This window comes from Ranitomeya variabilis, chromosome 2 (genome assembly GCF_051348905.1).
Source record: "Ranitomeya variabilis isolate aRanVar5 chromosome 2, aRanVar5.hap1, whole genome shotgun sequence".
Lineage (NCBI taxonomy): Eukaryota > Metazoa > Chordata > Amphibia > Anura > Dendrobatidae > Ranitomeya > Ranitomeya variabilis.
In genome coordinates this window covers 342,677,184-342,684,420 of record NC_135233.1, presented here as the reverse complement: position 1 = coordinate 342,684,420, position 7,237 = coordinate 342,677,184, and the positions used below count along the sequence as shown (strand labels likewise).

The window sequence follows — 7,237 nt, the reverse complement described above, 5'->3', positions numbered from 1 at the left end:
TTAGCTGGACTCATAAAATGCTCATTTTAATATCAGGACTATTCAGCCATTTGTACGTCTTTTCAAAGCAAGTACACCAGTCACATAAGATCTAAGACATCTATCAAATAATGTGTTCATTTTGCACTGCAAAATCTAGTAACAGATTTGTTTGTAAATCGAGCGACTTTTGTCTATAATGGTTGCTGGTTCTCCACTCAGGAGCTCGGTTATTTCTTTTTCTATGTTAATTGGAACTTTTCATAAAATTTCAAGAGGATTCTTCAATATGTTGGAAAATCTGATAGTGTGACATTCAAATTTTTTTTATTGTCCCCAGAACTGGTAATATACAATTAATTAATGATCACTTAGTTTCTCTGCTACTTTGCAGGAGGCAATGCAGGCAACATTAACTTCTGTATAAGTCAACTAGGGTCATTCTGGAGAAAAACATCACAAGGTCCAGAGCACAAAAATCTCACAAGCCTGGACAATGCTACATTTCTTATGCAGGGACTCAGTGTATCACTATAATTAATAACATACTGGGGCCACACAGGTATCATTATTAGTGGTGAGCGAACGTACTCGGATAAGGTGTTATCTGAGCATGCTCGGGTGCTGAGTGTTTTCTGCCTGTTCGAAAAATATGTTTGAGTCCCTGCGGCTACATTTCTCACGGCTTTTCGACAGCTGCAACACATGCAGGGATTGTCTAACAAACAGGCAATCCGTGCATGTGTTGCGCCTGTGGAAAAGCCGTGAGACATGCAGCCGCAGGGACTCAAACATATTTTTCGAGCACGCAGAAGACACTTGGTTAGCACTCGAGCATGCTAAGATAACACCTTATCCGAGTAGGTTCGCTCATCATTAATCCTTATGAGTTGTTTTTCAAAAATTAGATGGGATGAATCCCTATAGAAACATGAAACACTGAGCCCATGACTCACCCCCGCATATAGTTCTCACTGCACTGAGCACTTAATTTCCCTTGTGACAGGCAATTTTTTTTTTTTTTTTTTTAAGACCCCGGTGGTTATCATAGTATTGGGACTGTCCTGCCCCCCTAGTTATATCTCATTGGCTGCAGTCACACACATCAGACAAAGCCTGGAGATCAGTATATAGTCACTGGTCATGGTCACGGCATCCTATAAAGCAGCACTCATCACACAGCCACTGATGAAGAGGATTTGTAACTTTGTGGATCTGTTTTTCTAACTTTTGGCTTATCTATGCAAGGCAAAGATACACGAGGCCTGAGGACACTACTGGGCTGTCAGGTATTTTATCATTTTTTTATGCTAACTTTTTATTTTCATATTTTTATTTAAAAAAATAAAATAAAAAAAAAATAAAGCATGGAAAATGAGAAAATAATATTGAATACTGTTTATGCAGATTTACAGAAAACCGAGTTTCCATTTAAACTTTTACATTGCAATACAAAAAAAAAAAAGAAATTTACAATAAGTTGCGGCACATGTGCAAATCTGTCAGGGTAATGTTCACATGTTCAGTAATCATCCGTTAGAATGGATCCAGCAGCAATCCACAGTTGGTCACACACAACTTTTTTATACGGCTAAAAAAAAAATTATTTTAACTGGATTTTTTTTTACATAGAAGTCTATGGAAAACAGATCCATTAAATAGCCATCTGTTTTGCTTTCATTTGAAAAGGATCCGTTTTTAGATTACCAGATCAGTTTCAAATGGAAGAAAATGGATGGCTATTTAACGGATCCATTTTCCATAGACTTCAATGTTAAAAAATCGGATCCAGTCGAAATCAGTTTTTGTTTAGAGGGACAAAAAAGTTGTGTCTGCTCCGCTTTTTTCATCAACGGATTGCTGCTGGCCGATTTTTTCATGGACCCATAGACTAGTATTGACGATTTTGGATCAATATTGGACATCTCCTCGATTTTGTATTGGCCACTCAGTCCACAAAAAATCATCCCATAGACTATCATAGGTACCAGCACTATACCTGAAAAATAACATGTTCTGTTTTTTGACTCCATATTGTATTTTATTGTGTCTGTTTTTCAAACATGATTTTTCTCATATTATTAGTTTTTGTGATATAGGAAAAATACAGACGGTAAAACAAAAATACAGAAAAAAATCGTCATGCACATGTGAACTATGCAAAAGCAGAACATGTATATTTCAATTCAACCCATTGACTTCTATGGGGTAAAAACGGTATTCATAAGGATCTGCTGGAATATGCTGCATATTGGGAGAAAACAGCAGGAGCATAAAAAGAAGCATGTAAAAAAAACAATTATATTTATTAACGCTTTAATGAAAAATAAATGAATAAAGATCCATGATACATAAATGGGATTCAGATATGACTAGAATTTACCCGAGGTAGCTGGAGAGACCGCACTCTGGTTTGTGCAGACTCGCATTTCCACATGCACATAAATGTGTGCTGTGTATGGGGAATTAAGTTTCTCTTCACACTGAGTCTTTTTGCTGAGTCTTTGGAGTGGAACTGATCGGAAACTCCAAGTTTTTAAGGAGTTCTGAGTTTGTGAGGAGGATTTTGGAGCGTTTCTGCTGTTTCTACTACAAGAACTCACCAAAAAGACTCAGTGTGAACACACCCTAGGAAGCCACCTGCTCTCTGTAGTTCACAGCATAGACTAAAAGATTTTCCAAAACTTCTTCAGTCCAAAATGGCTAAACAAAAACCCCACAAATATAAAACAGCGGATTTCCCACAGATATGAATTGGATGCGTTTTCCAAGGGTTTTTGCAGACGATTTTTAAACTGGATTTTGGAAAAGAACTTCTCCCAAAACTCCTCAAAAAAACTCATGGTGAACATACCCTACAAGTCATTCAGAGTAAGGCTGGAGTCACACAACAGACTTTCACGGCCCGTGTACGGACCACGATATACGGATTGGCCTCGCGTCTCACCACCCGAACTCAACAGTATCATGGATATATAGGAACCTGTTGATTTTGGGTAAGGAGACCCGTGGCTGGTCTGGACATGGAGGTTCATATGCGGACCATGAAAGTCAGATGTATGAAATTGGCCTTACAGCCACTCTCTGCATCAATGCTCCACTTTAATAGGGTACCAGAGTGAGGTGTCCATATGTCCTAAATACAGAATAGAGATGGGGGTTATCAAATATTGCCTCGTTACTAATAGTAATTAATCAGAGCCTCGCATTTCTTCAATATTGATTATGAAATAAAAGCTATGGATCGATTAGGTGCCAATACAAATTCACATATTCTGTTTTGTTTCCATAAATGTGGCAAAATAGGGGTGCGTAACTAAGGCTACCACATTAAAAATGGGGCGTTTTGTCCATAAAAAGGGGTGTTGACATCCAGTTATAGCCAACCTGTCTACCTGTCATTGTTCAGTAGCATGCGCCATTTTTTCTTTGTACTTTGCTTATGTCAAGTATTGGTAAATTTGTCCCAAGGGCCCCAGCGAGAAAGTGGTTTTGTGACCTGAGGCGTAAATTGAAGCTTCTGAGCAACAACCCACAATGTGTAACTTGGCTCTCTACATACCATACACCATTGAATCCCCCAGGCTCTGATACCTCAGATACCTTCACCTCTATTGTAACCATAGTTCAGTTAATTGTTGCTGTGGGAGTGGTCTCCGGTTACTATTGGCAATAACACTCATTTTTTGGGACAGTTTTACTACACAAAGTCCATTGTGGATCATTTATGAAGACCTGAGGGGACAAGCCGTAGCCTCCATTTTGTTTCTTGCTTTATGATATAATGGTTGCTATGGGCAACACCACTTCTTTTATTCAAATCTTTAAGATATCTCATTTCGGAAGACTAGAAGACAAAATATATTATATTAATATTATTATTATTATTATTACTGAAAAGGAACAAAGTATTTGTAATGTTTCATTGATAAGATTGAGCTCATGCACAAGACCCTATTCCAGTTATAGAAAGCTACAAAATGGCACCCATAAAGTCTATAGGTCAATGTTGTGCCTCCGTGTCCTTCTGATTTTCCATGAATTCTTTGTGAAGACATGTCTGGCTGTTTGTGTGTACCTTGAGGTGAAGAGGAGCTATAGAAACTGTCCTCCTTGTCCTAAACCCTCTGACCTTCGTTGATCTCTGTCCTGAATCAGAAAATTACCATGAATCCTCCTAGAAATTGAATCCATGTACCATGACCTACTGCAGCTTGTGGGATCAATACTGAAAATCCCAATTTTCATAAAAATGTCCTCGAAAGTGTAGAGCACTGATAAACAGCAAGCCATTTTGGCACAAAACACAGAACATTTATGCTATTTTTCCTCTTAATAAATCCTTGCTGTTTATACCAGTCATTAACGACCTAAAGGTTGTTGACAATGACAGCTAAATGACATCTGTTTATCATCGGCCTCCTAATGGCGATCACTCCCTGTATTCGAGGATGATGGAAGATAGAGGGATTTAGTATGGGAAGCAGAGGTCTTATGGCTCGCTCACACAAGGGTAGACATCGGACGAGTGCTATTCAATGTTTTATCGGCTAGCACTCGGACCAGTATAATCCTACGGGGCTGTGCTGTTTAGCATTTTTTGCAGCACAAATCGGATCACACTCATCCATTCAAGTCTATGGGTGCTTGGAAAACATTGGACTGCACTCAGATGACATCTGAGTGCAGTCCAATTTCAGCTGACTCATAGAATGGAGAAGATGGAGACATTTCATTCTCCATCTTCTCCTGACAATGTGCTATGGTTCTCTCATCTGACAGAATCGGATTACACTAAGTTGACGCTCTGATCAAACTCGGACCAGAGTTTGATCAGAGTATCATTAACATGTTCAATCCGATTCTCTCTCACTCGTGTGACCCTGCCCTAACGCACCTATCCCACCAGAATGGAGAGATAGGGTCGGCGATATAGGTACTGAGCTACAATCGTATTTCTCCATCCCAGATACCAGCGGTGATCATCTGAACATTATAGCGTTTTTCCAGGTTTTGGAAGACCCCTGTACTCCAGCTGCTATTTGATTTAAAAAAAAATACTAGGCCTTTCTCACTTTCCCTGGGTCCAATGCTGATTATCCACCACTGCTCTGGGTGTCTGTTATTGTCTGCAGCGTTGACGTCACATCGACAGTGCTGCAACCAATCAGGGTATTGATTTGCGCACAAAATAACATAGCGGTTGTCCGGTTAAAACAAGTATCTGCATGTTGGGTGATCACTTACTAATCTATGGGTCTGAGCGCTGGGAACGTGCACCAACCACCAAAACAGGGAATTTTCATCCTTGACAGAACAATTTTATCCCAATAACAAAATGGAGCAGCAATTTGCCAGACCGCCTCTTCATTTATTCTTTATGGGGCTGTTGGAAAAAGCCGAGTGCAGCGCCATAGGTATGAGATGTAGCGCAAGTCAAGCATACTCTTGGCAGGAAAGAAGCTGCAGAAGAAAAGCATGTTTTCCTTGTTTTTTCTTGCGTTTTTCGATGCGATTTTTATGTGTTGTTTTTTTACTGCGGTTTTGGCATGCTAGATTTCTCTCTTGTGCGTGCTGATAAAGTTTAGCATTGGAAAAAAAAGTTCTATTCTAAAGAATCATGTTTTGGCACAAAAAACGCTGCAAAACCTGATACCTACGTTTTTGGTGCTTTTTTTCAGTGTGAAAAAACACCATCCATTCAAGTCAATGGGTGAAAAATGCTGAAAGAAATGGCATGCTCTATGCTCAAAAAAACATGGAAATCACACATAAGTAAAATAGTATCACTGCATAATAAAACTACAAATACACAGAAGATACCTAATTAGTAAGACTCTTTTAAGAAAATGCAGTAGTTAGTAATGTGCAAATAGTTAACACTTTGTAGGAACATTGATCACGTTATAATACCGGAATAAAGAGGTAGTTGGTGTTTCTGCAATTACTCAGAAAATGCTTGATGGAAAGTCTATTTTGAGAGAATACACAAAATGTATGTGGTTTTCTGGAGTGAAACCGCAATGCTCAGCACTGCAATAAAAATCCAAATGTGTGATAAATAACATTTTTAATATGGTGATTTTTCTCCAAAATTTAAAAATTATATTATGGAAGTGGTTCCTGTCCTAAATAATTACTTCTGATTCAGCAACCAACTATATCAGCAGACAATGGGAGTGTCCATGGGAGCCAAATACTCACCATCTCTCACAAATCTTGTGATGAGCTGGTGGGAAGAATTATATATTTACAACATTTACAAAGTATTAGATTGTACATCAGATATATTGTCGATATTATCATTATTAGGAATTCTGATGAGTCTGGCATACAGTCTTTTGCAGAATTGTAAAACATTCAATTTAAAATTCACATTTAATTACCAGATTGCCGACATTGAGTTTCTTGATTTAAAGCGAACAGGGATAACTCAGAGCCCCTTTCAGATTAGTATGTTCTGGAAATTCACTGCTACATGTTAGCAGTCATCATCCTGCCTATATAGTTAGGGTTATCCCAGTTGAGGAATTTAATAGAACTAAACAGAATTGTAGCACTTGCCAAAGCTTTTAGAGTGGTTATTGTGCCAGGGTTGCCTACTGATTTGTCGCACTCTGCCATGCTCAAGAGAGTTGACTAAGTCAACAGCTGATGCCAGTGTGGTGTTGTAGAAAACGGCGACATTGTATGTGTTGTGAAGTGGAGATATGGATGACAGGAATGAAATAGGGTCGACAGCATGTGGATGTCTAGGTGTGGGAGGTTTCTGCGGGGGTGTGCTATTTTCTGAACATGGCAGGCAGGTGAGTAGGACAGGAATGAGAAAGTGAGTAGATGGTCAACAGAATGAAGGAGAGATGAGGTTGTGAGGTTAGATAGGGAGCAGAGGCAGATGAAGATAAGGTCTACTGTATGTCAGTCTGTGTGAGAGGATGTGGAGGACCACTGAGTAAGACCAAAGGGTGAAGCAAGGTATAGGAGCTTTGAGGCTGCAGGCTGGCTGGTGTCAGTGGGAATATCGAAGTCACCCATGATGATTGTGGGAATGTCAGCAGAGAGAAAGTATAGAAGCCAGGTGGAGAAGTGGTCAATAAAGGCAGTGGCCGGGCCCTGGGGTCAGTATATGACGGCCGCTTGGAGGTGAGAGGGAGAGTAGATACAGACAGAGTGCACTACAAAAGAAGAGAGGATGAGGGAGGGTAAAGGTGGGATAGGGTTGAAGGCACAGAAGTAAGAAAAAAGAAGACTCACTCCT

The 7,237-nt window shown here is 39.5% G+C and overlaps 1 protein-coding gene across 1 annotated transcript in view; it reads left to right on the top strand.

The window, feature by feature from the left end:
• The first annotated feature begins 1,129 nt into the window (after positions 1-1,129).
• Positions 1,130-7,237, top strand: part of LOC143805779 (endothelin receptor type B-like) — a 49,045-nt gene continuing 42,937 nt past the window's right edge. The window contains exon 1 of the mRNA XM_077285437.1: positions 1,130-1,268. The gene's annotated coding sequence lies outside the window, so the exon portion shown is untranslated. The remainder of the gene's footprint in view (positions 1,269-7,237) is intronic.